This window comes from Agelaius phoeniceus, chromosome Z, assembly GCF_051311805.1.
Source record: "Agelaius phoeniceus isolate bAgePho1 chromosome Z, bAgePho1.hap1, whole genome shotgun sequence".
Taxonomy (NCBI): Eukaryota; Metazoa; Chordata; class Aves; order Passeriformes; family Icteridae; genus Agelaius; species Agelaius phoeniceus.
The window spans coordinates 83,822,160-83,844,087 of record NC_135303.1 but is presented as its reverse complement, the minus strand read 5'-3'; the positions used below and the strand labels follow the sequence as shown (position 1 = coordinate 83,844,087).

The 21,928-nt window shown below is 46.0% G+C and overlaps 1 protein-coding gene across 7 annotated transcripts in view; it reads right to left on the bottom strand.

The window, feature by feature from the left end:
* PDZD2 (PDZ domain containing 2) overlaps positions 1-21,684 on the bottom strand; it is a 201,760-nt gene extending 180,076 nt beyond the window's left edge. For 3 of the 7 annotated variants that reach the window (XM_077171341.1, XM_077171345.1, XM_077171344.1), the window contains exons 1-2: positions 21,454-21,684; positions 6,794-6,867 (exon numbers count right to left, since the gene is read on the bottom strand). The gene's annotated coding sequence lies outside the window, so the exon portion shown is untranslated. Of the gene's footprint in view, positions 1-6,793; positions 6,868-17,885; positions 18,002-21,453 lie in introns of all 7 variants that reach the window. The other 4 variants (XM_077171343.1, XM_054652572.2, XM_077171342.1 and 1 more) reach the window with 3 other exon arrangements.
* Positions 21,685-21,928: the final 244 nt, after the last annotated feature.

Below are 21,928 nucleotides of genomic sequence, written 5' to 3'. Positions count from 1 at the left end.
CCCATCTCCCTGAAACCTGGCATAAATCGAACCTCACTCTGGAAAACACCTTCCCCAAGCCTCATCGCTGAAAAGACAAACAGGTTTTTCTCCACAGATCCTGGGAAACCAGCTCCAGATCCTTCTGTGGAGCTGCACACCCACCACCCCTGTGGTCTGTGGGCCCACACAAAGCCATTGCACCCTCGTCCTGACCGCTGGCTCCAGGGTGGGCTGTGTATTTGCTCAAAGTCGTCCAATGAAAATATCAGCTTAAGAAATCACAGCAGCACGGGATGGGTGGGGAGAACATTCTCTGCTAGAAAGAATCCGAGCTCTGCAATTGCACATGCCATATCTAGATGTTGTTGTAAAGACCTCTGTCTACAGAAGGAATAGGAGATTTGATCTAGTACGCAAATAAAAATCAGAAATCTCTCCTGTCAGCCATGGAAAAGGCTATCAATAATTCATTTTAACAAAAAAGGAGATCAAAGAAAAATGCTGTGTTAGTTTGACATTTTGATACGTTGGTTCAGGATTCTTCTTTAATGTAATATGTAACAAACAGCACAGTTCATCTATAAATGCCAGACACGCTTGCAAATTGTTGAATATAGCAGGTCCTATTAATATTCACTTAGACTTTTCAAATTAATTCATTTTCACTGCCTTTATATCACTTTTACTGCCTCTACCCAGCAGTTGTAGGTCAAGTGGAGCTCTCAAAAATGCTACACAGAGTTTCGAAAGATAAAGTTTCAAATTTGTAACCACATTTCCATTTATTTCTTCATGTTACCCACCACATAGCTTAATGTCCAATCCAACTTATTTGACTATTACGTACTTGCTGTGAATTGCTTCTGAAAATTGTACAGTCAGGAGCCAGAATGAGATGCTTTTGTCCTAAATTGACTGTCTGTGCAAGTTGACTCTCATATATTGTGGTTTAATTTCACTTACAATTTCCTTATGGACATTTGGTGGAGTGGATGAAGTATATTATACTCCAGAAAGCAGAGACTTGCAATCAACAGATTTCAGTGTTATGTTGCAAGAGGTATTTATTGCAGTGGAGAACTGCTGGCAAATTTAACATGTATTGCTCAAGCTCAGTCTGTATTGCCTTTGCTGTGCAGAAGACACAAGGGGACTCACATCTTCTAAATTTAAGTAGGGTAGGGCAAATTTCTTGCAAGATAAAATCCCCTCTAAAATGCAGAGAATGGTTAACTCTCTGTGACTTATCTCTTCCAGGGTCGAGTAGAAAAGTAAATACTCCTGTTGTTACATCACTTTGATTAAGGATTCTCTTTAAAGTATATTTTTAGGCAATATTGAGGCAGTTCTTTTAAAAGCTATTTCCCTAGAGTAAAGTCCTTGATGGTAACAACCTTTGTTAGAGCCTGACACAGTATTGTGCTGTCTTTGGAGGAAAAGCAGTGGTCACTCATGTCCTGAGCATGGCTGGACAGTAGAGACTCTTGGATACAAACTTGTAAATCCATGGTTTTTCTAGGTATTGTAGCTTTAAATTACTATTTACACTGGCAGCTCTATCTAGAAAAGAGCTGTAGTTTGCTGGAGGGGGCAACAATTACTGAATGTGATGACACTCCAGATGGGAAAGCTGTTACCTGATCCAGGTGATAAAGTTGTATCATCCTTGTTACTTCCAGTCCATTGAGAACAGGAAGAGCCAAAATTACAGATTTTTTTTCCCCACCAAGTGTCTGCAGAGTGCCATGATGACATTTGCATCTACTGGAATCCTATGGCACTGCCATATCTCCAGGAACAGCACTCACAAGACTGAACTGCTTTTACCCATTTGGAACCAGGTGGGTCAGCCTCCCTGCCAGGGGAAAAACTGCCAGAGGAATGCCTTTTCCTCACACACTTCAACCCAAGGACTCCCATCCCCAGAAAATCCAATCCCCAAAACTCCACATACAGTGCCTCTTGGATCAGTGCTGTTTGCAAGGAAGCAGAGCCAAGAACAGGATCTTAAAGCCCGGGCCACCCACATCTCTGTGTCTGCCTGACTGTCTCCTGGGCATCTCTGAGACCATGCAGGTGTTGCCCCATTCTGAGGAAAGCAAGTCCTGGCCATGCCTGCAGATGATATACCTGCAGGTGGGACCAGCTAGTCCCAAAGGTGGCCTTGGGTCTTCCCTTAATTACATGTGGAATAGGCACAGGGAGTAGAAGAAAAATGTTCAAGCTAAATACAGCTCTCAAGTCTTCCTTAGTCTTGTTTTCACACATGCCAATAAATTTGTTAAATCACTTAGATGCTTTTGAAAATTTTAGTCACTGTTGGAATAATCCCCAAAAAAATCCCCAAAGAATCTCAAAAAAGACACTGCCACTCACTCAGAGGGCTGCAGTGAGAACTACAAACCTCTGAAACCTGTTTAGAAAAGCCACTCTGGAGCAGGAAGTAAGGAATGGCCACAGCCAGCCAGTGACAGACTAACATGCAGCAGGGTCCCATCTGGCAGCATGAATTTTATTTCTGATTACAAAAAACACAGCCCAGAGGCACAGCAGCTGGACAAGGATCTGGCAGCTCAGACTGTGACCCCCCACTAACATGACAGCTCCCAGCTCCTGGGATAGAGGTCTGAAGCAGGTACCCTGCCCTGGTCCCAGCAACACCACAAAATGGAGAACAGAGCACTGAGCTGAATTTAGGGGGGATTAAAGCACAAGACACAACTTTACATGAGCCTGACCACTCTCAGATCTTCACTGGTATCATGAAATCAGGAGCGGGGGGGAATCCTTCCCTGACATGCAGTATGAGCACAAACAAGTTATTATTTGAAAGGCTGTACAAAGGTTAAGTCTTTAATCCCCTTAATCCAGACGACAAACAAACAAAACCCCAAGAATGGGATCCTGGAGCGCAGCTGAGGGCTGCCAGGTCTCTTGTGGGGGCTCTCTATTCACATTGCTGCAGCCAGATGAGCCTCCAGCTAAAAAGTTGCTGCAATGAAAATAGATGCAGGCATGGTTTTATTCCCAGTTCTTTAAAGCTTATCATGGGCAATTTGGCAGCCTGGGCTCATGTTTCAGTGAGCAGGGTTTAATCCTGAGGTCAGTGGTACCAGGGTTACTGGATTTCCAGGTCTGGCTGCCGTTGCCCTCCTACCGACTCTCGAGTGCAGCGACTCCTCCTGCTTGTTACTCCTGCACAGGGAAGATGCAGATTCTGCTGAATGAAATCAAGAGTGGTGAAGGCAGGGGAGGAATCACATAGTGAACAGAGCAGCGTCAGAAGATGAACTGCAGTGTGTTTGGGGGCTGAGGAGAGCTCCTCTTTTGGTGCACCTTACAGAAAAAATTCAGGTCAATGCAATGCATGCCAGCATTTGTATCCCTCCCAAACCATGACACTGTGGTAAGCAGACAGCAGAGGAGGCACTCAAAGGGTTAAGCGGATTTAGGACCTGACCTGGGTTTATAGAATACTGGGAAATTCTTCCACTTATTTCAGCAGGAATTGGGTCAGCTGCAACCATGCATCCTAAATGAACCGCAGGAAGAGTGTCGCTAATTTCAGTAGTAGTATTCATGCAATTCAAAGTAGATGTGTGGTTATTTACCTTGCTGAATCAAGTCTACAGGAAAGGTCTAAGCCAGTGAAATAAGCAGCACATTTTAAATGGCACTATCCTCTCTGCCATACAGCCCATCACAAGCTGATGAGCTACCAAAGATGAGGTGCCGGAGACTGTAATTAAAAAACACATTTCCTCTTAAAGTTTTTCTCATGTTTTCTGTATCTGTCTTACCAAGTATAAGCCATTCAGTGCAGAGTCTGTCAATTTAAAGAGAAGAATGGGTGGACATGATCTAAAAGGTCACAACTTCAGCAGTACTTAGATAAGCCAGAAGAGTTAACAGCACTGGTTCAGCGCAACCCTTGACAAGAATTTCTAAGTGTCTTTTTGGAAATAAAAAGTCCCCTTTCTCCTCATTTTGGAGACTCTTCAGGTTGTTGCAACAGCTCCCTAGGCCTCTCCCCACATTGCTAGAAGTTGAATTGGACCCAATCTCTCACTCTGAGGAGAGGTCAGACCAGTCACACTGGCAGAGCAGCAGAGCACGTGGAGGCTGGAGGGCTGCAAGATATTCTCTGGTTGTTGAGCAGTTGCTCTGGTGACTATTAAGCACACCAGATCCACATCATCCCTGCAGTCCTGCTCACTGTGTCCCCACCACAGCCACAGCTGCAGGTCACACACAGAAAAGAAAATGCAAAAGGCAATTGCACGATGCAGACAGCAATTATGGGATCCAGACTCCAAATGCCAGCACACAGGGCTAGAAAAAGAACACAAAGGCCCCTACCTGAGCTGATGGGACCAACACTAACCAGATCCAAAGGGATGTGCAATGGCACAGTTGTTCTCCACACAACTCTCTGTCTCTGGTCTCAGCAAATTCTACTACAGCATGTTATCCATTTGAGATTATATGTGCAGTGAGAGGAAAAACTAGATGGGAGGAGGTAAAGAAAAAGATACTCAGCACTGATCCCAATTTGTAACTGGGCCCTGAATTACTGTTGGAACAAGGCTGTCTCTGCCATGAGGATGGCAAGTGTCTGATCTCATTTTGTAAAACTGCAAAGGTCACTGCGAAATTACAGTTCAGTTCTGGTTTCATTTGGAAAGAAAAAAATTCCATGGCTCATTTAGATCATTTGGGAGCAGTCAGTCTTCTCCCAGCACAGAATCCCATCTGCCCAGTCTTTCACCCCACTTTTGCAGAGCCCAACAGTTGTGTTTCAAGATGCATTACAAAATCGAAAGGAAAGGGGCAATGACTGTAGAGCCCAGAAGGGGTGAAAAGGACTATGAAGGGCAATAAAACCCCTTATTTACATGGAGACTGCTCATGCCATCCACTATCAGGCTGCCAGGCCCCCTGCCTGCCTGAGTGCTGACAGCCTTTCCATCCCTGACAGTTCACAAGGTCGTGGTCCCTGCTGACATTTCATGCCACTTACCAGCCTGGTTTTCCTTAGCCCCAACAATTCCAGGTCTGATCTCACAGCCAGTAGCTCAAGAATATGATAATTAAAGATTAATGTTGTAAGTGCATGGGAAGTTGAAAAATCCGGATTTTTTTTAATGTCAGGCCAGACCTATTCGCTTTTAAACCTTACCCTTGTGCTTCAAGACACCAGGCCAGGAGTGTCACTTTTCCCCAGCAGACTGCAAATGCATTCTTCCTTTCAGCTGCCAACTAGTTTTGTGGGCTAATATATTTTTCTTTATTTAATTATTCACTGCAATACATGAAACATTAAGCAGCTTCTTTCCATGAAGAAATGAGTGCTGTTTCCCAATGACAATATGCTAAGTATCCTTAATAACAGGAATAAGGAAATGAGTTTACTAGAACAAAGGGGGAAAGGGCAGGGAAAGCTCAGAGCAACTAGAATTTACTAAAATTTAAAAAACACCAAGACTTAATTTCTAAGAAAATGGTCACAATTAGCTGATCTGGGAAATGAAAGCAAAAAGAAACAGACTTTTAAAGTGAAAAAAAAAAATGTTTTCTGATATGACTTCTGGGCTACAATTCTTCTCTTTCTCAACATCGATGGCAACGGGTCAGTGAGAAAGAAGCCACAGATGCGATGTTACAATATGTAACAGTTGTGTTTTCTTAATGGCGCTAAACCCCTGATAGCTGTGAGAAATGTGTGTTCTTCCAAAGAACAGAAAGTTAAAGGCTGAAGTCATCAACAAAAGCCTATCCAAGCCACAGTTTTTCCTGTGAAAGCAGGACCGCAAACACAACTTCCAGTCTATGCCCTACTCATTTAATGTCTTTTGCAGCAGCAAGAGATGGTCTCATCAGGTTACAGAGCATCATGACCTCCTGAGAGCACCCCACACCACAGCACTGCCAGCTCACCATCGATCCAGGCTGGGACAAACCTGGTGACCTTGACACCTCTGCGGCCTCTGACAAAACTCCTCACTCTGCCCTTGAAAGCCTGGGTAGGATTGTGTGGGTGAAAGGATTTTTCCTGATTCTGGTGTTTATTTGTTGGGTCACAGAGGTAAAATTATCTCTGTTTGATTACTTAAAGCTGTTGGCTGTGGAGATAATCTGTGCATTAGCAGCTGTACGGTGGGTGGTTTGCAGTTCTGAATCTGTGGCTGGAAGCAAAGAAGTCATTTTGCACAGCACTTTAAAACCGAAAATTGAGCACACAGGACAAAAAGCCCTCCACGACACCATGCAGAAATTGCTTTCTGCAAGGAGAAATCCTCTCATTTTCTGGAGATGAGGAGGGTGAGTGTCCAGTGTGTCCTCCTGAACTCCCCCACCTCCCATGGCAGCACCCATGGAGAAAGAACACCTCGAGCAAACACTCAGCGGAGCCTTAACTCCTGCATTGCAACATCTGTCTCTTTATGCTTTCACAAAAGCAGACTGATTACCAGCAGCATCGCTTAAAACAGTCCTTCTCAGCAACTTTGTTTAAGAGCCACAAACTTGCTATCACAAATCTAAATCCCATTACCCTTGGGAGGAAGGGGGGCTCAAACCTCCTACCTGAGCACAGCTTCTCTGGAAAGGTGGAACAATGCTCCTGTGCACAGTGGATAAATATTTAGAGCGCAAACACTGCTGGAAACAATGATCTAAACTCTCCATTTGCTAATCCACCAAGCACTTGTAGACACAAGTAGAAGAACCATAGCAAGCTGCCCCTTCCCAAGGCAGCATAACTTTGCTTTGCACATTTTTCTCCGAGGATTTGCAATTTTTCTCCTCTTACCTTCATTTTGTCTGCAGCTGCTGAGCTTTAGTCCTGCCAAGAAGGAGTGGGGGCAGTTCTGGGCAGATTTCAGGCTGGAAGATTTATAAAGAACAGACATCAAAACCAAAGAGCAGAAAACTGATAGAAGATAGCAAGGGACATGAAACTTCCCAGGGACAGGAATGACAAGAAGCAGAGATGCATACTTGTTTTATTAAAAATCTGCATATGAAAGCAGAGAGGAGCATCCTCACACACAACAGCCCTGCTCCTTGCTATCTCTTCACTTTGGCATGGCCTGAGACAAAGCAGAGACACACAGCTCATGTTAAAGTTTAAAGTATCACCTACAGGGAGTTTTTGGTTATTTGGGACTTTTTTAGGTGGGAGGGGGTAGCAGTTTTGCCAGCACTCTATATGCAAGTGCCTTACTGTGGTACACAGACACACACAACCTCCACACAGCCACAACTGCACCAAAGATCTGTAGGCACAACTTATAATATCTGGAACACATTAAAAAATTAGAATATATAGTTCCCTGAGCAGCTGTACTACTTTTCTCACAGTCTACTAATTAACATACATTGAGGAGCTCCCAACAATCACAGGCCCAAGGTCGTGTTTAGCTTTCTTTCTAAACAAGGCACAGAAAAATACCTTCAGCATTGGCAACGCTGCAGTCTCACATGTCACAGAAATAAAACTTCAAAGAGTTTCTTTGCCATAAGCCCCCATTTTTTTGTTTGTTTGTTTTTAATTTTAAATCACATAAATTAATCAATATGGCATATCCGTGGATTGGTCTACCACCTCTCTTTTTCCAACCTCACCCATTAAATCCTGCGTGACTTTGTGAGCAAAACTGGAGTAAATTCATCCCTGTGTATTTTATAATGCAAATTATCACACTGAAAAATGCACCTCAAGGAAGACAGCCAACAGACAACTCATTTTTGTGAAAAGGGTGGGAATGGAGGACAGGGAGGCAGCCAAGGCAAGAAACTGCTCAGGTTTGCAGATCCCAAAGGCAAGCATTAAAACACATTTTGAGGCACTCCCAAAATTTCCACTGCCATCCTTCCTGCACTTTAAATGCTATCTCCTCTGTGGCACCAATTTTTATATCTTTTAGCAAATAATTTAAGATAGTTTTATCTGCTCATTACCATAAAGAGTTAAAAGTGACATGGTCTGTATTGTCTCAGGATGAGAAAAGGGACAGACAAAGCAAATGTTTTATTTACGCTTTAAAATTGGATGTGGAAAGATTTATAAATGGATTAATTTTAATTAGTGTCCTCATTTTATTAACAAAAAAAAAAGCATGCCTTAAAATTAATGCATTGCTACCCTGAGTATTAACAAATATGTCAAGTCTTTGCTTCTTTTAAAGCTCCTTTGTTGCTTAGAGTTTTTTTATTATATATCAAAAGCAGCCTCTGATGAGGTTAATTTTCAAAAACCATGATGGAATACAGCATGGCACAAACATTTTCCTTGTTTTTTAACAAGGCAGGCCCAATAACCATCGTTCTTTGGGGTGAGTGTTTGCACTGTGGCTTTCGTGCCCCTCCTCCCTGCCTGGTGGAGGCAGGTCCACCCCCCAAACTCATCCCAAAGAACCTCTTTGCTGTTTGAGAAGTTAAAACTAGCTACCCACCCCAGAGCAGAGGCATTTGAACAGTGGCTTTAACATTTGTGTTTCCTTGAACTGTTTCTCTAGTGGCTGCAGGAACGGGATTCCTCGCAGATAAAGCACAAGTGTGGTACCTGGGAAGATTTTTAGAAGCCCACATGAGATGCCTTGGCATTTGTGCTGTATTTCATTAAGGCACCAAGCAAAATGGAGTCACAGCAAGGCCAGAAGTAAAGATTTCACTTCTCTGGGGTTCAATAACCCAAACCCTGCCTACCTGAGTTTCTTCTGCAGATGCCAGGACCACAGACAGCAGAGATGCCAACCATCAGCCTTTGTCCCCACCTTCTCCACACTGACTTACGACAAGCACAGGGAGGTGTCTACCTTAAGGGGTTTACTTGCAGTACAAACCACAAAAGAAAGTCTCATGCTGTTTGCTATCTCCACGATACCAAAGCTCAACCACCTCATACACAAGTTCACCTGCAATATTCGCTTGTAGTATTTTTCACGTTTTAGGACCATGTCTGAAGGCATCCCCTCTCCTAAACACAGAGTCCCATGAGTAAGCTCTCTCATCTGAGCTGTTTCTTCTTGTGGAAGTTCCATCAGATTCAGCCTTCCTCCCCACCCACACCACTTGCACCCAGCATTGAAGTTCTCTTCAATTTCCACTTGGTCACTGCAGCCTCTTCCCTCCACATAGTTAATCTGACTTGCCTCCTCTACAGCCAGCACCACAAATGAATTAATTAATTTTAAAAATTAACACCACTCTATTCCTGCTTTCTTTTTCCTTCTTCAGCTCCTTGCTCCAAGAATCTTCCAGTGCTGAACTTGAAATGTGCTTTGACTCTGCACACGAGGAGGGCTTGGCCCCCTCAGTCACAGCAGCCCTTTTCTCACTCAAGCCACTGAAATTATTTCCTGTGCTGGAAGAGGCTGGAGAGGAGTTCCCATCAAACATTCCTACATCTCCAATGCCTCCATAGCCACCACGTGCTGCCTATGCCACGCCAGGTGGAGGGGACCAGCACATGACACAATGCCCACACCCACACAAACTGGGCCGTCTCTTCATTGTCTTCTTCTCTTCCACATTTCTCCTGTCAGCACCCTGCCCTCTCTGCACTGCCCAAACATGTGGATGTGACTGCTCTCTAGCTCCTGGCAGCCTGTCTTCAGACTCCTGCTCCTATTCTGGCAGTCCAAGGTGGCATGAAATAAAACCCCTGGCTGTTCTGGAGGGCGTGCTGCTGTTGTAACAGCCCCAACAGAACCCACCTGAGCATTTTAGGGTATCACAGCTGTGAATGACTGGCTTATGAAGGATGAAGTCTGGCACCTTCCAGATTTGTTTTGCTCCAGCCAAACAAAAGGGAGGAGGAAGAGAGAAACGTGACACTTTCCACTCAATGAAAGCAAAATCTGATGGAGGCATGAGGGGGGAGAAACAGTCTGGGGCACTAAGCCCCTTATTAATTAATGCATGTTTTGAAAAAAAGAAATGCAACAGTGCACTCATTTCAGCTGGTTTCTAGGAGCTTTTGTGACCTTAATAATTCATGTTTATGCAAGCTGCTTATAATGTTAAGCAGTTGGGTTTTCTAGATTTTGTCCATTGCATTTAACTGAGATGAATATATCTAGCTGTGAAATGAGGTTGGTCATAATACTCACAGGGAAGCTTTAAAAAAAATTAGAGTGTTTTTAGAAAGGCTAACAAAATTCACAGCTTTGTCTGAAATAATTTTGCATCTATTAATAATACACATAATACAAGAAACAGAAAATAACTTTTTACCCAGACTTGTCCTTTCCCTTTGCTTTTCATGTTTTGGCAGCATTTCCAACACCATTTAATTGCTTCTCAAGCACATAATCAGCGTCTCCTGCCTGTTTTGCCTTTCTTCATAGCAACAGGAGCGTAAAAGGGGGATTACAAGTACTAAAGTGGTCAGGAAAACTAAGGGGCAGGTGGAACTCATATTTTGGATATCAGTTTGGGCTCCTGCAATGCAGAGCAATGAGCAGCAAGAGCTTTGCTAGCACAGGGAGAGGGTTTACTATTCCAGGCTTGTCACCTGTGGACACACAGCTCCTCTGGGACACCACTTCAGACAGTGGCCTGGACTGAGCAGCAGCTTACACCTGACACACCAGGGAGACAGAAAAAAGCATGCCAGCACCCAGAGTAAGCAGCTGCTTATTGTCCTGAATATCTTTATAAGCCTTTCCCAACACACCAGATATGATTATTCCTACACACTCTTCACTGAAACAAGCACGTTTCTGAAAAAAATCTGCATTCACTTTTTATCAACACAAGATAGGCCACTTTTCTCACAATCCCTTCAAAATTTGGTGATATTTAAGGGAAATTGAGAACCTGGTCTTTCCTGAGCACCTTCGACAAGGAGACAGGGACACTGCTGTAAAGGGTCACCTCTCTGAAATGCTGGCAGGCTTGTGCACGTCCCTGCCAGGCCATGTTTAAACTGGAAGCTCTTCCATAAAGACTCTTAGTTGGTTTTTAACCTGACTTTATTTAAACAAGTTCTTATTTAAGAGAAGCAGTGTTCATTTAAACTGAAATCACAGCTTGCTCCCCAATGCAAACTGCCAAGGGCACCTCCCAGCAAACAGAAAGTTTCCAAGTGCAGCTGAGGAAGAGCAAACTGTCCCTGCAGTGCCAACAGCATCATGAAATAAATGGAAGTGGGAGCTAAAAGAAAAAGATGACTGCAAAAGACATGGGGTTTTACTCCAGGATTGCTCTGGCTTTATTAGAAATGGGCCCCAATGGATCTTCGCTCCCCCCGTCCCCAAATAAGGGATGTTGACTCTCGACACAACCTACACACACTGACCCTCAGAGCCCACACAATGGCCTTGAAATACCAACCATTTTCAGCAGTCAGCTCAGGCAGGTGAACTCCAGGCAATTACAGACCAAAATGAAACCTGGTGATTTTAAGGCAAGTATTAGGTCTTCCATAGAAAACCTCAAGTTCAGTTTTAACAGACTAACTACTGTGTTAAAAATAAAAAAATAGTAATGTAATCAGTTTTAGTAGCTTACAGTAGTTCTTGGAAGAGCCACCTCCCTCCCCCCCACAAGAAAAAACAATGGATCCAGAGATCCCTATGAGTATGAGCCCATGGCAGTATCACTGCCAGTAGCTAATGTAATGTCCACTGTCTGGACTATCTAATAGTACATAAAGTTCAAAATATATTTCCTTGCATACTTACATGACTCAGACTAATAGTTTTACTCATTATGGATTAGATACCTAAATCAGTTGGCATCTAATCCAAGCTCCATCAAATTTAAGGCCATCCCTAACCCCAAGGTAGGATTAGCCCCTATGAACACTGAAGATGTCATATCATGCCTTCCAAACAGCAGGACTTCCTGCCTCCCATCAGAGAGATCACTCCTGAGCTATCCTCCCATCTATAGGAGGTATTAAAAGGCCACAGACAAAATCATTAATCTCAAAGCAGGCTCTCTCCAGTCAAGGCTTCCTACTCACAGGCTCCATTTTTCCAGTGTCTGTATGTACTGAAAAGTGATTCCATTAGAGGACCACTCCAAACAAGAAACACCAATTCTAAACAGTTTCCCCATGTTTCTCAAGCTGAGCTACCATTTTTGATGCTTGCCCACACCCACAAGAGTCATGTAGGACAAACTGCTCTTCAGACTGACAAACTTGAAAAAGCAGTTCATTTAAGAAACTTGCAGCTGTGACACGTAAACCTTTCCCTACCTCCCAATCCCAGGTGCACATGAAAAGAGGGCAGCTGCCTCCTCTTTGGCTGTGATTTCACAGTGATCACAACCAGTGATTTCACATCCATCAGACTGGAGCACTCAGGCTGCCTCCATGCTGGGAGCACCACAGCCAGCCAGAAGACTCTGACAATGAATGTTCTTTCTGCAACTGTAACTACAGGCCATTACCTTTCACATGGAATGCATTTAAATGTAAATAAATGTACAAAGTACCAAATTATTTACTGGGATGCTCTGCAGAAAAACAATGCTATCTACCCTGAAGAATCAAAATTAATTGAAGGAGGAAGAATCTTTTAATTGATACAGCTCTATATTGTAAAATGGCACTTGAGTGACAGGCAATTACTCTTCAAGCAATTTCTATGATATAGTGTCTAACAGAACAGATACAGCAGGAAGTAAAAAACCAGCAAGCCTAAATACCACAAGAAATAAAATTTGTGTGCACTCTTTGTGTGATCAATGCAAACATAACCACAAACATTTGCATTACAATAGTGCAGTAAATAACAGCCTCACAGCTGAGACATTTACAGGCACATGAGTAAATCCACTTTCACATCTCACAGAGAGGACAGCAATTTATTCAACCACCCAAATAAGACACCTTGCAATCACAAGTCATGCTTTAATTAGGAAGGATCCTCCTGAAAGTAAAGCACAGGTGACCCAGCAGGTCCTTTCCACCCTACACCTCCAGGAGCTGTGAGCTCACCACATTTCAGACTACTCACTGCACAGAGGTTTAAATCCTTTGATGAGCATGTGGATGTGGCTGGAAAGACGAGGCTGCAGGCCAAGCTGAGCCCATCACAGTCTGCTCCCCAGAGCCCACACCTCTCAGCAGCCGTGGCGCACTAACCTGAATAACTGTGCATTCTGGAATGGTGCCACCCATTTCTTTGCTGCATTTATTTATTTCCAGCTGAGCTATGGGACAGATTTCCCAGGCAGAAATGCTCATAGTTTTATTCAGAAGATAAATAGGAGGATGTTTTCTACTCCATAATGGATTCCTGCTGGAATAGGACGTGTCACATGTCATCTTGCAGCCCAAACCCCATCATAGCAATGAAGACATTTCTCTGCTCAGCTCCTCACCCCAAGAAGATGAGGATTGAAATACAACCCATATGGAGGAAGGTTCCTCTATGGTACAGAACAATAAAGGATGGGGAAGATGATTAGGAGAAGGGGAATATAATCTATGCTGCTGAGAGCCTGGGAGGAAAACTGAAAGCTGGCCTGAATTCAGCATATTTGTATTTCCAGATAAACATGGTGAGCATGTTCCCAGCAGAAACACCTGTGAGGAAGGCTTGAAAATTGGAAACTGACACTGCAGATCTGGGATGACCACAAGATAGGCAGTCATCACTTGTGAAACTCCTTCAAACCCAGGCACACTGGGAAAACAGGTAAGAGCATAAGAACAGGATTAATATTTTAAAGATGAACGGCTGGTTAAAGTTTAATACCTGTCCCACTTGTCATCTGAAATCCCTCATGAAGGGAACTGAGTTCAGATGAGACAGGGACTTTAGTCTTTAACACGAGGTCAGTTGCCACTGAAGCTCCTGCCAGCCTTGATTAAAGCTGATGTGCTGACAGCCAGGCACAACAATGAGCAGAGGTGGCTGCCAGGGGTCCCATCCACCCTCCTCCCCAGCACAGGGGACACAAAGGAGCTGCACCGTGTGCTTCAGAGCGTTGGGGTGCCAGTAAGTAAGCAGAGCCTTTGGGGTTTGTGTTCTGCTGCAGACTCTGGACAGAAGCTTTCTCAAAATCCATGGATGCCAAGTGTCTCTTTGATCTTTGTATTGAGAAATGCACACCCCAACAGATCTCAGTCATCAGTTTTCATTGGCACCCTATCTTCCCACATCCTTCAAGTGGATGGACAGCAGGATGGAGACTGTGGGGGACCAAACTCCCTCCCACTTTAAGTAGAGATCAGGTCTGGGACCACCTGAATACATAATGTAAATAAGGCACCACCACGTGGGTAAGCCCACAGGACCCAGTGAGGTGCATCCCAGAGCCCTAAGGGAGTTGGCTGGTGTGGTTTGCAAGACACTCTCCATGATATTTGAAAAGTCATGGCAGCCAGGTGAAATCCCAGGCACCTGGAGAAGAGGAAACATTGTACCCATCTTTGAAAGGGGAAGAAAAGAGAACTCCAGGAATCATCGGCCGCCCTCACCTCTGTGCCTGGGAAGATCATGGAACAGAATCTCCTGGAGACTGTACTGAGGCACTTGGAGAACACGGAGATGATTTGGGACAACCAGCACAGCTTCACCAAGGGTAAATCCTGCCTGACCAGCCCAGGGACCTTCTGTGATGGAATGACCACATCAGCAGACAAAGGAAGGACTACAGATGTCATTTATCTGGACTTCTGTAAAGCCTTTGACATGATCCCCCACAACATCCTTCTCTTTAAATTGGAGGGAGAGGGATGTGATGGGTGGACTGTTAGATGGATAAGAAGCTGGTCAGAGGGTTGCATCCAGAGAGTATTGGTCAGTGGCTCAGAGTCCTGATGAACATCAGTGACAAGTGGAGTCCCTCAGTGGTCTGCACTGGGACCAGTGTGATTTATTATCTTTATTTATGACACAGATGAAGGGATCGAGTGCACCCTCACCAAGGTTGCAGATGACACCAAGCTGAGGTTGTCTGACACACCTGAAGGACAGGATGCCATCCAGAGAGACCCTGACACACTCGAGGAGTGGCCCATGGGAGCATCATGAGGTTTAACAAGGCCAAGTGCTGGTGCTGCCCCTGGGCTGGGACAAGCCCTGGTGCCAGCACAGGCTGGGCATGAACAGCCCCAGAGCAGCCCTGCCCAGAAGGGCTTGGGGGTGCTGTGGGTGAGAGGCTGCACATGGCCCAGCCATGGCACTCACAGCCCAGAGAGCCAAACGTGTCCTGGGCTGCATCCAGAGCCCCGTGGGCAGCAGGGCAGGGAGGGGATTCTGCCCCTCTGCTCTGCTCTGCTGAGACCCACCTGGAGCTCTGCATCCAGCCCTGGGCTCCCAGCACAGGAGGGACAGGGACCTGCTGGGGTGAGCCCAGGGGAGGCCACCAAGGTGATCAGAGGGATGGAGCAGCTCTGCTGTGAGGAAAGACAGAAAGACTTGGAATTGTTCAGCCTGGGAAAGAGAAGGCTTTGGGGTGGGACCTAATTGTGGCCTTCCAGGACCTGAAGGGAGCCTGCAAGAAAAATTGAAAGAGACTTTAGTGGTATCCTGTAGTAACAGGACAAGGGGGAATTCCATCAAACTGAAAGAGAGAAGATTTCGATTACTTATTAGGAAAAAATTCTTTGCTGTGAGGTTGGCAAGGCACTAGAATAGTTTGCCCAGAGAAGCTGTGTTCAGAGCCAGGTTGGATGGAATTGGAAGCAACCTGATCTAGCGCAAGATGTCCCCATTCATAGCAGGCAGGTTGGAATTCCATAACCTTTAAGGTTCTTTCCAATCTTGGCCATTCTATGATACTAAGACCAGCACATCCAGTAAAATACACAGCTCAGTATTAAAGCTAGACTTTCCCCACACCACCAGGCAACCGCTTTTGCCCTGTAAGCAGAGAGAGAATCAGGATTGTGCTTCTTCAGTCAGATCACAGTTAGTGACATACAAGTGTTGTATTTGCATACAGCTGGAGGAGCGGAAAAACCCTGCTCCAGCAGGAAACAAGCTGTCTTTCACCCACCTGGGAAGAGGAGAGCATTGCTGAACTTACAGACAACATGCAACAGGATGGTGGCACGGGTGAGAGGACCCCTAGTGAGGTCCAAAGCATTTACAGGAGACCAAGCAGCTGGGCTGCTCTCATGCAGATCTGTAATACCAGGAGGCAAAAGCAGGATGTTTTCCCTGGAAGGCATCAGTGAACACAGCGGGTTTGGCATCTGTTTCAGGAGGTCCTACCTCTGTTGTAATTCTGGACAAAGCCTGTTTGTCTGAGAATTTGCAAAGAGTGGAGGAAGCATCAAAGGTCTCCTTCGTTTTGTAGGTCAGGAAGGCTTTGGGTTTGGCAGGGTGTCAGCTCATGTGTATTCTGTAAAATGCACTTTAATTTTTCATTGTAGCAGCACCTACGGACTTTGATTGAAATAAATAATGAACCAATTTGTATCACGAATCTAGGAATCACTCTCTTCTGGTCCCCATCATGGAGAGGATTTTCTTCCCAGTGACAAGTGTTAATGCATTTATGCCCTAGTTTCCCACAGTGGGTGTCACTATTGAAGTGTCAGGAAGGAAGGTTAGAGCTGCTTTTTCAGACTGTTCCTGTCAGCCTCAGCAGTCCGTTTTGGATGAAAACATCCCGGCAGAACACAGCCTGAAAGAAAGCTGGATTTTAAACAGCACAGCAAAAGTCTTTGTGTTGTATATGATTAAAATGTAACATTGAATAGGTCTTTTTCCCAGTCTGAGTCAGGGAGGACAGCTCCACTGTGTAAAAATTACAGGGTTTTTTTTGCAGAATGACAGAAGTTTCACAAATGTTTAATGTAGTTAAGAGACCATTTTCCATGGTTTTCTCATTTTTCAATGTTGTTCTTTCTGACAAGTCCCCCAGCACAAATCCTGGCAGGTACTGTTCCACTTGTGAGAGCTGACAGGGGACAGCTGGCCATCCACCATGGCGAGGCTCCAAAGCAGTGCCTACCTTCACCTCCCACATAGCAAAAATGGCCAGAACCAACATCCAGTGAGATCCAGACACTCTGTTTGATTTGAACCATTCTGTGTGAGGTCATGATTATTTTAATAAACACAGTTTGGGGGGGGGACGGGACGGGATGGGGACGGACTCAATTATCAAAAGCAGCCTTACTGTAATTTCAAAGTTTTACCAAATTACTTTAATACAATTCCATTTTGAGAGAAATTTAGATTACGTGCACACAGTAAGTGCTGTCACCCACCCAGCTCCTAACTCCCTTTGCAAATTGTCTAACACTGCAGAGAAAGTGAACAAAACGCTGGCCAAATCGAACAATAATGAAATTAAAGCTCAACAGCATGGCTTACAATGCTCCAGCAGCATCCTTGGGAGGCTGCTCTGAAGAGGAGGTGCCATTAGGCAAGTATCAGAGGAGAAGTATTAGATTGCAGTATTACAGCTGCTCCCACCTCCCTTGCAGAGCTTTACAATGTCACAGCAAGGCAGCAATATCATTGTGCTGATACTGATTAGGAGCCCTTTTTAGACAGAAAAGGATGATTGTTTCCTCCTGGAGAGGACCCGTAAATTAATTTTATTCACCCAGACCACCTCTGTCATTGCTGGAAGCTGCTGCTGAAGGACCACAGACTCTGCCCTAGATGACACCACATTGCATGCAAATCTCCAGCTCAGAGCAGTGGTAACTGCACAAGATATAATGTCTTGTGACATGGTGAAGGTCATATTAGACTATTTGACCTTCAGGCTAAATTTATCAATTCAGTGAAATATATTAATAACACAGTCTTTAATTAAGACAACATCATAGAAAGAGCAATACTGCTTGGTCCATTGCAGATCTGTATTAAAGTACAATATTCATTTAATCACTTTGGTACATGATCTAGTTAAAATTAGCCGGGAGAGCTGTTACTATAACACGTGGGTAATAGAAGCAGAAAGCTGAGGCTCACCAAAGCAAAGCCACTGCACTTCATTACAACCACAGCAGCCTCAGCAGGGCCAGGCATGCCAGTGGGGAGAGGCACAAGATGGAACGCTCAAGCATCATACATGCTGCAACTCAGACCTTAAAGAACAAAATGCAGTTCATTACCCTGCTATTGTTTTGACAGAAACAGACCCCAAATTACTCATTTGCTGCTGCTATTCTCACCCCAGCAGCAGTCGGGTATGCCTGAGTCAGCGATGGACACGCTGCCCAGCCTGGTGTGAGGCAGTGCCAGGCTTTCCCAGGCTCTGTGCAAGACTCAGCTGTCACAGGGACAAGGGGGGCAAATCCATAAAAACACTCTTTTCTTTTCATAAAAACACTCCTTCTCTGCATACGTTAATCTACGTGCTTATTCCTGTTTACATTATGAGGTGTATGTCATGAAAGAGCTTACAGGATGTGTACCGCAGCCAAGTTAATATTGCTGCTGGAGCCTCAGCCTCTGTATTTCCTGACTTAACATGGCCCAGTTAAAATTACTTCTTTTCTTTTTTGTTTTTTAAATTCTACACTTGTCTAATGGAGTTTATGAGGGCTTGAAACTCATTTCAGGTAAGAATGCTACACAGAGCACTCACAAACACCTGCAGGAAACCCAGCAAGAGAGCAAGTTCCATACTGGAGACAATTAATAATATATGCAGAAATATTAGCTATTATAGAAACGTGTACAAATATAGTAAAGAAGCTACTTTTAGCAACAACATTCAGAGCAGTTTAGAAATGCGTCTGCACTATAAGACCTTTTCACGTATTACTGTGGTGAAACCCAGACCTTTTAATTTAGGGCACCTCAGCTGTCCTTTCAGGACACAAAGTGTGCAGTGTACAAGAACTATAATATTTTTTTTTAAAAGAGTTTTTTTCCACAGATGTAATGACTTGGATTTTAAAGGCAGGAAGCATTTCCCAATGCTTGTGCAGATGAGCTAAGGCAGATGGACCTCATATTAAAGCCTTCCCTACCTCCCAACACAAGCATGCACTCTTGCACCCAGCCAAAATCCTGCCCAGAGATGTTCCCTGTTTCACAAAGCTATTGAAAAGCTAGTAAAACACCCATGGCAATATCATGAAGATACGCAATAGCTTTTAAATTTGACCCTTACAACATTAAGGTTTGATGTCACCATCATTGCCAAATAACCCCTGCAGCAGATACCTGCCACACAAGATAGCTGCAGCTCTCTGCATTCCTAGGAAATCCTTTGCAATACCACTTAGACTCTGACCTTCTCTCCCTACTTCAACTCATTTGAGACAATCAGTGCCTTGATTTCTACCCTGGGGAAGCCTGGGCATCCCTGGCTGGACCCAGCTCTGCTGTGCTGCTGGCAGAGCTGCTGGCAGCTGCATTTGCCAGCTCAGGAGCTGGTACACCAGACTAAACATCTACTCACACATCAAGATTTTTACACTAGCATTCCCCTGTCAACATTTCAAAGGGAACATAGAAAAGACCTCATGTCATGAAAACCAAAATACTTTAAAAAATAAATAAAAAAAGAAAAGAAAAGAAAAATAAATCCTTCCCACTTCTGTAAAATGTTCATAAGTTTTATAAAAGTTTTAAAAAATAGGTTTCCTCCAGGCTAGGCACTGAATAATTTTAAAGAAAAAAAAAAAGACTTCAAAGACACATTTTCCATTCTATTTGCGTTCAGGCATTTTGTTTTTCAGAAAATTATTAACCCAGTAATATCGGTAATATCACAGGCTATGCTTCCACTTGGCATGAGCTTTGGCTACCCAGATAATTCATCGAGTGCAAAGACCCAAGCAAGAGAGGGAGAAGGCACTCTACAAAAGTTTGTGAGTCATCCCAAGGGCTTAGCACGGCATTTGCAAGGACATGCACCCTGCACACGAAGGTGAGAGCTGCAGAGGGTGTACAGGCATTGCAGTATGCCTTAAAATGAAGGCAGAGGAACCTGCACCAAGGCAGCTGAGCACTCTGGTAACACCTGCTCATAGCCACTCTGCCAGCAGTAAAACGAAGCCCCAGCCCTGATGTCTCCACTAAAACCATGAGGCTGGTGCAGGGACAGTGCTTGAACCCGCTGCCCCTGCTCTGGCCAGAGCGCACCAGCATCTTGTGTCAGTGCCCCACAAACTCCCGCAGCCCCCAGGGACGAGGGACTGAAGGCAGTTCTGGGACCATTCCTCTCCCAAGGCTTCACAGCGTTCTTTCCCAGCCAGAAGCAGAGAAGGTTTGACAGCCCGTTGAGAGAAATTCACGAGCATTGCTGTTCATTAAAAGGATACCGAGAGAAAGCACTGAGGTTAACGGGATGGGCTATATTAAGCCCATTTGCAGCTTTATGGCGCCTTCAAAGGGGCATCAGAGCTTTTTACGGCCACGTGGAATGGTCAGATAGCTACAAACTGAGACAGGTTTAATAGAGTACCCCAGGCCACCCGAAGGAGAGGCAGCACAGTTAACTTCAGAGTTTGAGGTCAGCTCTTGATGTTTTCCTGTTACATATCTCATCCACAACTGCTCCCCGGCTTACAATACTGCATATATCACAGCCTGCTTTGTGCTAACAGGAGTATTTAATGACATAGAGAACCACCTTCTGATGATTGGGGGGGAAAAAATCGGCCACATGCTTCATGCTGTCTGATTTTATTAAACTGCTCTGTACATGGAAGGGGGGTGGTTGCTGCTTTTTCTGCAACAGCAGCCCCTCTTCCTCACATCTCCGGGTCCTGTGCACTGCAAGACAGTAACAGGCACTGTCACAACATGACCTAATCCATGCCGGGAGACAGGACAAAGTGTCACAGCAGGGATGGAGTTGCCCCTCGCCCCCCAGGCAGGCATGCGGGAAATAGCAGAGCGAGGGCTGGTCAGAGACCCTACAAGCACCCCCCGATCAAGGGATATGGCCACCGACCCCCAGAGGAATGAAACCCCACCAACCCCGGCAGGACGGACCCTGTCAACACCTGTCCCATTGACCTATAGAGCAATGGAACCCACTGGCCCCTGAGCATGGACTCCAGCAACTCACCAGCCCCCTAGGGATGGAGCCCCCAACGTGATGGGGTACGCATTCCCGAAGGGATGCGACCCTCAGCCCCCCTGGCCATGGAGCCCCAGGGATCACGCGGGAGGCATCCCACTGACACAGGGAGGAGGGGCTGCTAACCCGCACAAACAACTCTGGGTAAGATGAAGAGCCTCAGCCCTGGGGTGGGAGAGGTGCCCTGCCCTCCCGCAGGACACAGAGCCCCCAGGCAACCGGGGCAGGCACCCACGACTCCCGGCAGACGCAGCCCCGGTGGCAGCGGCGAGGAGGCTGCACCTCACCGTCCGCCGGGGCACGCAGCCCCCGGTGCCGATGCCGGGATGACCACAGCGACCGCCGGGCGATGCAGCCCCCTCGTCCCGCTGCGGCAGCGCGGGGGGAGCGCCCAGCCCAGCCCAGCCCGGCTCCGCGGGAGCGAAGCCGCCGCCGGGGCAGCCCCGGCCCCGCCGCCCCCGCCGCCCCCGCCGCCCCCGCGCCGCGCTCCGCACTCACCTCGGCGGGACGGGGCCCGACACCTGCCCGGCGTGCCCGGGGCAGGCGCTCCCGGCCCGGCGCCGCTGCCTCGCCCGTGGAGCGCCCGGCCCGGCCCGCGGAGCGCGGGGGCGGCCCCGGCGGGGCGGGAGCGGGGGATGCCGCGAGGGGCGGCCCGACGGGGCGGGCGGGGCTCCCTCCGCCTGCCGGGGCTCCCTCCCGCCTGCCTTCCCTGCGCGGGACACCTGGGCCGGGCACGGACCGCGCTGCGGGGGCCGGCCGGCGCTGCGGGAGCTGCCTGGCATCTGCGGCCCCCGCCGAGCAGGCGTTGCTCTCTGCCAGGGTTTTAATGTTTTAGGGCACATCGGGGTTTTTTTTTTCAAATCTTTTAAACGTTTTCCTTGTATCGCTTTTATCTTCGTTTCTCGCTCAGCGGGCAGTGCTAGTTCCAAGGATGATTTAAATGAACAGTGAATTACACTTTTTTTTTTTTTTT